Source organism: Mustela nivalis, assembly GCF_964662115.1.
Source record: "Mustela nivalis genome assembly, chromosome: 9".
Taxonomy (NCBI): Eukaryota; Metazoa; Chordata; class Mammalia; order Carnivora; family Mustelidae; genus Mustela; species Mustela nivalis.
This window is the reverse complement of record NC_139028.1, coordinates 103,760,967-103,770,342: the sequence shown is the minus strand read 5'-3', so window position 1 is coordinate 103,770,342 and position 9,376 is coordinate 103,760,967. Positions and strand designations below refer to the sequence as shown.

The following is a 9,376-nucleotide window of genomic DNA, read 5'->3' as shown; positions in this document are numbered from 1 at the left end:
ATAGAGTTGAGGGTCTATTTCTGGGCTCTCTATTCTGTTCCATTGATCTATGTGTCTGTTTTTGTGCCAGTACCATGCTGTCTTGATGATGACAGCTTTGTAATAGAGCTTGAAGTCTGGAATTGTGATGCCACCAACGTTGGCTTTCTTTTTTAATATCCCTTTGGCTATTCAAAGTCTTTTCTGGTTCCATATAAATTTTAGAATTATTTGTTCCATTTCTTTGAAAAAGATGGATGGTACTTTGATAGGAATTGCATTAAATGTGTAGATTGCTTTAGGTAGCATAGACATTTTCACAATATTTATTCTTCCAATCCAGGAGCATGGAACATTTTTCCATTTCTTTGTGTCTTCCTCAATTTCTTTCATGAGTACTTTATAGTTTTCTGAGTATAGATTCTGTGCCTCTTTGGTTAGGTTTATTCCTAGGTATCTTATGGTTTTGGATGCAAATGTAAATGGGATTGACTCCTTAATTTCTCTTTTTTCTGTCTTGCTGTTGGTGTAGAGAAATGAAACTGATTTCTGTGCATTGATTTTATATCCTGACACTTTACTGAATTCCTGTATAAGTTCTAGCAGTTTTGGAGTGGAGTCTTTTGGGTTTTCCACATATAGTATCATATCATCTGCGAAGAGTGATAATTTGACTTCTTCTTTGCCGATTTGGATGCCTTTAATTTCCTTTGGTTGTCTGATTGCTGAGGCTAGGACCTCTAGTACTATGTTGAATAGCAGTGGTGATAATGGACATCCCTGCCATGTTCCTGACCTTAGCGGAAAAGCTTTCAGTTTTTCTCCATTGAGAATGATACTTGTGGTGGGTTTTTCATAGATGGCTTTGATGATATTGAGGTATGTGCCCTCTATCCCTACACTTTGAAGAGTTTTGATCAGGAAGGGACGCTGTATTTTGTCAAATGCTTTTTCAGCATCTATTGAGAGTATCATATGGTTCTTGCTCTTTCTTTTATTGATGTGTTGTATCACATTGACTGATTTGCGGATGTTGAACCAACCTTGCAGCCCTGGAATAAATCCCACTTGGTCGTGGTGAATAATCCTTTTAATGTACTGTTGAATCATATTGGCTAGTATTTTGTTGAGTATTTTTGCATCTGTGTTCATCAAGGATATTGGTCTATAGCTCTCTTTTTTCATGGGATCCTTGTCTGGTTTTGGGATCAAGGTGATGCTGGCCTCATAAAATGAGTTTGGAAGTTTTCCTTCCATTTCTATTTTTTGGAACAGTTTCAGGAGAATAGGAATTAGTTCTTCTTTAAATGTTCGGTAGAATTCCCCCGGGAAGCCGTCTGGCCCTGGGCTTTTGTTTGTTTGGAGATTTTTAATGAGTGTTTCAATCTCCTTACTGGTAATGGGTCTGTTCAGGCTATTTCTTCCTGGTTCAGTTGTGGTAGTTTATATGTTTCTAGGAATGCATCCATTTCTTCCAGATTGTCAAATTTATTGGTGTAGAGTTGCTCATAGAACGTCTTATAATAGTTTGTATTTCTTTGGTGTTAGCTGTGATCTCTCCTCTTTCATTCATGATTTTATTTATTTGGGTCCTTTCTCTTTTCTTTTTGGTAAGTCTGGCAAGGGGTTTATCAATTTTATTAATTCTTTCAAAGAACCAGCTCCTAGTTTCGTTGATTTGTTCTATTGTTTTTTTGGTTTCTATTTCATTGATTTCTGCTCTGATCTTTATGATTTCTCTTCTCCTGCTGGGCTTAGGGTTTCTTTCTTGTTCTTTCTCCAGCTCCTTTAGATGTAGGGTTAGGTTGTGTACCTGAGACCTTTCTTGTTTCTTGAGAAAGGCTTGTACCGCTATATATTTTCCTCTCAGGACTGCCTTTGTTGTGTCTCGCAGATTTTGAACCATTGTATTTTCATTATCATTTGTTTCCATGTATTTGGGTTCTTTTCAAACTTCCTTTTGTGGTTGAGTTCTAGCTTTAGAGCATTGTGGTCTGAAAATATGCAGGGAATGATCCCAATCTTTTGATACCGGTTGAGTCCTGATTTAGGACTGAGGATGTGATCTATTCTGGAGAATGTTCCATGTGCACTAGAGAAGAATGTGTATTCTGTTGCTTTGGGATGAAATGTTCTGAATATATCTGTGATGTCCATCTGGTCCAGTGTGTCATTTAAGGCCTTTATTTCCTTGCTGATCTTTTGCTTGGATGATCTGTCCATTTCAGTGAGGGGAGTGTTAAAGTCCCCTACTATTATTGTATTATTGTTGATGTGTTTCTTTGATTTTGTTATTAATTGGTTTATATAGTTGGCTGCTCCCACATTGGGGGCATAGAAATTTAAAATTGTTAAATCTTGTTGGACAGACCCCTTGAGTATGATATAGTGTCCTTCCTCATCTCTTATTATAGTCTTTGGCTAAAAATCTAATTGATCTGATATAAGGATTGCCACTCCTGATTTCTTCTGATGTCCATTAGCATGGTAAATTCTTTTCCACCCCCTCACTTTAAATCTGGAGGTGTCTTCGGGCTTAAAATGAGTTTCTTGGAGGCAACATATAGATGGGTTTTGTTTTTTTATCCATTCTGATACCCTGTATCTTTTGACAGGGGCATTTAGCCCATTAACATTCAGGGTAACTAGTGAGAGATATGAATTTAGTGCCATTGTATTGCCTGTAAGGTGACTGTTACTGTATATGGTCTCTGTTCCTTTCTGATCTACCACTTGTAGGCTCTCTCTTTGCTTAGAGGACCCCTTTCAATATTTCCTGTAGAGCTGGTTTGGTGTTTGCAAATTCTTTCAGTTTTTGTTTGTCCTGGAAGCTTTTAATCTCTCCTTCTATTTTCAATGATAGCCTAGCTGGATATAGTTGGCTGCATGTTTTTCTCATTTAATGCTCTGAAAATATCATGCCAGCTCTTTCTGGCCTGCCAGGTGTCTGTGGATAAGTCAGCTGCCAATCTAATATTTTTACCATTGTATGTTACAGACTTCTTTTCCCGGGCTGCTTTCAGGATTTTCTCTTTGTCACTGAGACTTGTGAATTTTACTATTAGGTGATGGGGTGTGGGCCTATTCTTATTGATTTTGAGGGGCGTTCTCTGAACCTCCTGAATTTTGATGCTCGTTCCCTTTGCCATATTGGGGAAATTCTCCCCAATAATTCTCTCCAGTATACCTTCTGCTCCCCTCTCTCTTCTTCTTCTGGAATCCCAATTATTCTAATGTTGTTTCATCTTATGGTGTCACTTATCTCTCGAATTCTCCCCTCGTGGTCCAGTAGCTGTTTGTCCCTCTTTTGCTCAGCTTCTTTATTCTCTGTCATTTGGTCTTCTATATCACTAATTCTTTCTTCTGCCTCATTTATCCTAGCAGTGAGAGCCTCCATTTTTTATTGCACCTCATTAATAGCTTTTTGATTTCAACTTGGTTAGATTTTAGTTCTTTTATTTCTCCAGAAAGGGCTTTTATATCTCTCGAGAGGGTTTCTCTAATATCTTCCATGCCTTTTTCGAGCCCGGATAGAACCTTGAGAATTGTCATTCTGAACTCTAGATCTGACATATTACCAATGTCTGTATTGATTAGGTCCCTAGCCTTCGGTACTGCCTCTTGTTCTTTTTTTTGTGTTGAATTTTTCCTTCTTGTCATTTTGTCCAGATAAGAGTATATGAAGGAGCAAGGAAAATACTAAAATGGTGGCAACAACCCCAGGAAAATATGCTTTAACCAAATTAGAAGAGATCCCAAATCGTGAGGGGGAGAAAGGGGATAAAAAGAGGTTCAAAAAGGAAGAAAGAAAAAAAAAGAAAAACGAAAAAAAAAAGAATTTAAAAAAAAGAAAACAAATAAGAAAAATATAAAATAGAAAAAATATATATATTAGATAAACTGGTTAAAAAACGTTAAAAAAGAAAAAGGTAAAAGTTAAAAAAAAAATTTTACCAGAAGCCGAGAAAAAAAAACAAAAAATGAAAAAGAAAAAAATTAAATTAATTGCAAGACTAAAAAAAATCACAGGGAAAAAGCCATGAGTTCCGTGCTTTGCTTTCTCCTCCTCTGGAATTCTGCTGCTCTCCTTGGTATTGAAACCGCACTCCTTGGTAGGTGAACTTGGTCTAAGCTGGATTTCTTGTTGATCTTCTGGGGGAGGGGCCTGTTGTAGTGATTCTCAAGTGTCTTTGCCCCAGGCGGAATTGCACCGCCCTTAGCAGGGGCCGGGGTGGGGTGAGTAATCCGCTCAGGTTTGCTTTCAGGAGCTTTTGTTCCCTGAGCACTTTCCATAGAGTTCCGGAGGACGGGAATACAAACGGTAGCCTCCTGGTCTCCGGCATGGAGGAGCCAAAAGCCCAGGGCCCCACCAGAGAACAGTGCCAATTACTCCCATCTGCCTGACCTCCGGCCGCGCTCCGAGCTCAACGTGCCTGTGACCAGTTCAAGGTAACACCGAGCTGTGAGCTTACTGTCAGCTCTGTCTCTGTAGCCGGCTTTCCCGTTCCAATACCCGCAAGCTCTGCGACACTCAGACACCCCTGATCCTTCTGTGACCCTGCGGGACCTGAGGCCACACTGACCCCGGGTGGGCTTCACTCCGGTTTAGACTATGGAGCGATGTCCCTCAGCGGAACAGACTTTTAAAAGTACTGATTTTGTGCACCGTTGCTCTTCCGCTTGCCAGGAGCCAGCCCCTCCCCCTGAGGTCTATCTTCCCGTCGCTTTGGATTCACTTCTCCGCCAGTCCTACCTTTCAGAAAGTGGTTGTTTTTCTGTTTCCAGAATTGCTGTTCTTCTCCTCTTCGATCTGCCGATGGATTTTGAGGTGTTTGCAATCTTTAGATAAGCTATCTAGCTGATCTCCGGATAGCTGAAGTAGTCTCAGCCTGCTACTTCTCCGCCATCTTGACTCCTCCTCCCTTCAAGTTCATCTTAATTGATTAAACTATGTCAAAGGAAAAACTGGTATTATCTTAGATAACATTTCTGTCTCAATAACAGGAGATTTAAAGAAACTTCATGACTAATTTAATTCCATTTGTAAAATGTGACTAGGATTATAGATCTATTCAGGAGCAGTATTCTTTTTATTTAAAGACTGACTAATTGATTAGAGAGAGCATGCACTACAGACGGAGGAGCAGAAGCATAAACAGAGTGAGAAGCAGAGGTAGAAGCAGACTCCCCCTGAGCAGAGAGCCTGAACCTGGACTCAATCTCAGGACCCTGGGATCAGGGACTCATCCAAGGCAAACATTTAACTGACTGAGCCACCCAGGCACCCTTTTCAGTGCTTGTAACATACTGTCACTATTCTGTTTATATGAATAAGAGAAATTTAGTGTCTTTCTGTTCTTTTTTTACAAATACCTCCAAAGAGGTTGAAAGTGGAAGGTGTGGCTTCCTCTTTAGTCACACCTCTTTAGTCATGATGGAAGATTTCGCAGTTGAATGGATGGTGATGGAGGTGATGCAAAATACTACTCAGAAATTCTGTGATCTCTCCAGATAAACCATAGGTTCATGACCCAAGCTGAATCCATGGCAACAACGAGCAATGTAACAGAATTTATTCTGCTGGGCCTGACTCTGAATCCAGAACTGCAGAAATTCTTATTTGCTGTGTTTTTAATCACCTACTTGATCACAATGGCAGGTAACCTCATCTCTGTCACCATCTTCATCAGCCCAGCCCTGGGATCTCCCATGTACTTTTTTCTGTCCTACTTATAGATGCTTTCTACTCTTCTTCCATAGCACCCAAAATGATCTTTGACTTGATCTCTGACAAGAATACCATATCCTTCAATGGCTGCATGGCTCAGCTCTTTGCTGAACATTTCTTTGCTGGAGCAGAGATCATCCTATTAGCTATCATGGCCTATGACCGCTATGTAGCCATCTGTAGGCCCTTGCATTACATGACCATCATGAGTCAACCTGTCTGTTCTTTCTTGGTGGGAATGGCTGTGATTTTAGGCTTTCTGCATGGAGGGATCCAGGTATTGTTCATAGTCCAGTTGCCATTCTGTGGCCCCAATGCCATTGACCATTTCATGTGTGACTTAATACCTCTCTGGGAACTAGCTTGTAAAGACACTCACACGTTGGGGCCTCTGATTGCTGCCAACAGTGGGTCACTATGTCTGCTCATTTTTTCTATGCTGGTTGCTTCTTACATTGTCATCCTGCACTCCCTGGAGACTAAAAGCTCTGAAGGGCGTATCAAAGCCCTGTCTACCTGTGCTTCTCATGTCACTGTTGTCATCTTATTCTTTGTACCTTCTTCATTCCTGTATCTGAGACCCATGACCTCCTTCCCTGCTGACAAAGCTGTGGCTGTGTTTTACACCATAGTAACTCCCATGCTAAACCCTTTAATCTATACCTTCAGAAATGCAGAAGCAAAAAATGTCATGAAAAAACTCTGGGGGCAAATAACGAAAATTGGTGATAATGAAACTTGGGATTAGAGTATTTACATTAAAATATCTAGTGAAAATTTAGAGAGATTTGTTACCCTCCTTAGTTAATTAAACGTGGAACAGTCAATTACCCTGTCTGGATCACTTTTCTTCAGAAGTATATATATTCTGGGAAGGATCAACATACCCATTAAGGCAAAGTAAGCATGGTGCCTAGAGCCCACAGTAATTCTAGAAGCCCTGGAAATGGTTAATTTCCTTTAAAGTAGAAGAAAAAATGAATGTAATCCAAATCCAACTTACACTATAGTCAACTTTATACCAACACTGTCATAAAATGTAATTTTTTTCTAAGACTTTGCTTTTTTTTTTTTAATTAGGAATTTTTTTATTAAATTTATTTATTTTCAGCATAACAGTATTCATTATTTTTTTCACCACACCCAGTGCTCCATGCAATCCGTGCCCTCTATAATACCCACCACCTGGAACCCCAAACTCCCACCCCCCACACCACTTCAAACCCCTCAGATTGTTTTTCAGAGTCCATAGTCTCTGATGATTCACCTCCCCTTCCAATTTACCCCAACTCCCTTCTCCTCTCTAACTCCCCATGTCCTCCATGCTGTTTGTTATGCTCCACAAATAAGTAAAACCATATGATAATTGACTCTCTCTCCTTGACTGATTTCACTCAGCATAATCTCTTCCAGTCCCATCCATGTTGCTACAAAAGTTGGGTATTCATCCTTTCTGACGGAGGCAAAATACTCCATAGTGTATATGGACCACATTTTCCTTATCCATTTGTCCGTTGAAGGGTATCTTGGTTCTTTCCATAGTTTGGCGACCATGACCATTGCTGCTATAAACGTTGGGGTACAGATGGCCCTTCTTTTCACTACATTTGTATCTTTGGGGTAAATATCCAGGAGTGCAATTGTAGAGTTATAGGGAAGTTTTATTTTTAATTTCTTAAGGAATCTCCACACTGTTCTCCAAAGAAGCTGCACTAACCTGCATTCTCACCAAGAGTGGAAGAGGGTTCCCCTTTCTCTACATCCCCTCCAACATATGTTGTTTCCTGTTTTGTTAATTTTGGCCATTCTAACTGGTGTAAGTTAGTTATATCTCAATGTGGTTTTAATTTGAATCTCCCTGAGGGCTAGTGATGATGAACATTTTTTCATGTGCCTGATAGCCATTTGTATGTCTTTATTGGAGAAGTCTCTGTTCATATCTTCTGCCCATTTTTTATATGATTGCCTGTTTTGTGTGTGTTGAGTTTGAGGAGTTCATTATAGATCCTGGATATCAACCTTTTGTCTGTACTGTCATTTGCAAATAATCTTCTCCCATTCCGTGGGTTGCCTCTTTGTTTTGTTGACTGTTTCCTTTGCTGTGCAGAAGCTTTTGATTTTGATGAAGTCCCAAAAGTTTATTTTCACTTTTGTTTCCTTTGCCTTTGGAGGCATATCTTGAAAGAAGTTGCTGTGGCTGATATCAAAGAGGTTACAGCCTATATTCTCCTCTAGGATTCTGATGGATTCCTGTCTCACATTGAGGTCTTTTGTCCATTTTGAGTTTATCTTTGTGTACGGTGTAAGAGAATGGTCCAGTTTCCTTCTTCTACATGTAGCTGCCCAGTTTTCCCAGCAATATTTATTGGAGCGACTGTCTTTTTCCACTGTATATTTTTTCCTGTTTTGTCAAAGATTATTTGAACATAGAGTTGAGGGTGCATATCTGGGCTCTCTTCTCTGCTCCACTGGTCTATGTGTCTGTTTTTATGCCAGTACCATGCTGTCTTGGTGATCACAGCTTTGTAATAAAGCTTGAAATCAGGTAACATGATTCCCCCCATTTTATTTTTGTTTTTCAACATTTCCTTAGTGATTTGGGGTCTCTTCTGATTCCATATAAATTTCTGGATCATTTGCTCCAGCTCTTTGAAGAATATTGGTAGAATTTTGATTGGAATTGCATTAAAAGTATAGATTGCTCTAGGCAGTATAGACATTTTAACAATGTTTATTCTTCCGTTCCAAGAGCATGGAATGGTCTTCCATCTTTTTGTGTCTTCTTCAATTTCCTTCATGCGTGTTCTGTAGTTCCTCAAGTACAGATCCTTTACCTCTTTGGTTAGTTTATTCCCAGGTATCTTATGGTTCTTGGTGCTATAGGAAATGGAATCAATTCTCTAATTTCCCTTTCTGTATTTTCATTGTTAGTGTATAAGAAAGCCATTGATTTCTGTACATTGACTTTGTGTCCTGCCACATTGCTGAATTGCTGTATGAGTTCTAGTAGTTTGGGGGCGGAGTCTTTTGGGTTTTCCATATAAATAATCATGTCATCTGTGAAGAGAGAGAGTTTGACTTCTTCATTGCCAATTTGGATACCTTTTATTTCTCTTTGTTGTCTGATTGCTGTTGCTAGGACTTCTAATACTATGTTGAACAAGAGTGGTGAAAGTGGGCATCCTTATCTTGTTCCTGATCTCAACGGGAAGGCTGCAAGCTTTTTCCCATTGAGGATGATATTTGCTGTGGGTCTTTCACAGATAGATTTGGTGAAGTTCAGGAATTTTCCCTGTATTCCTATACTTTGAAGCATTTTAATCAGGAAAGAATACTGGATTTTGTCAAAAGCTTTTTCTGCATCAATTGAGAGGACCATTTGTTTTTTCTCTCTTCTCATATTAATTTGTTGTATCACATTGATTGATTTGCAAATGTTGAACCATCCTTGTAGCTCAGGGATGAAACCCACCTGGTCATGGTGGATAATCTTTTTAATGTGCTGTTGGATCCTATTTGCTAGAATCTTATGGAGAATCTTAGCATTCATATTCATCAGTGATATTGGTCTGAAATTCTCCTTTTTGGTAAAGTCTTTGCCTGGTTTGGGGATCAGGGTAATGCTGGCTTCATAGAAAGAGTCTGGAAGTTTTCCTTCTGCTTCAATTT

At 39.5% G+C, this 9,376-nt stretch overlaps 1 pseudogene across 1 annotated transcript; it reads left to right on the top strand.

The window, feature by feature from the left end:
* The first annotated feature begins 5,523 nt into the window (after positions 1-5,523).
* Positions 5,524-6,455, top strand: LOC309840342 (olfactory receptor 4C45-like; annotated as a pseudogene). The gene has a single exon. The product of its transcript is annotated as an olfactory receptor 4C45-like (transcript).
* Positions 6,456-9,376: the final 2,921 nt, after the last annotated feature.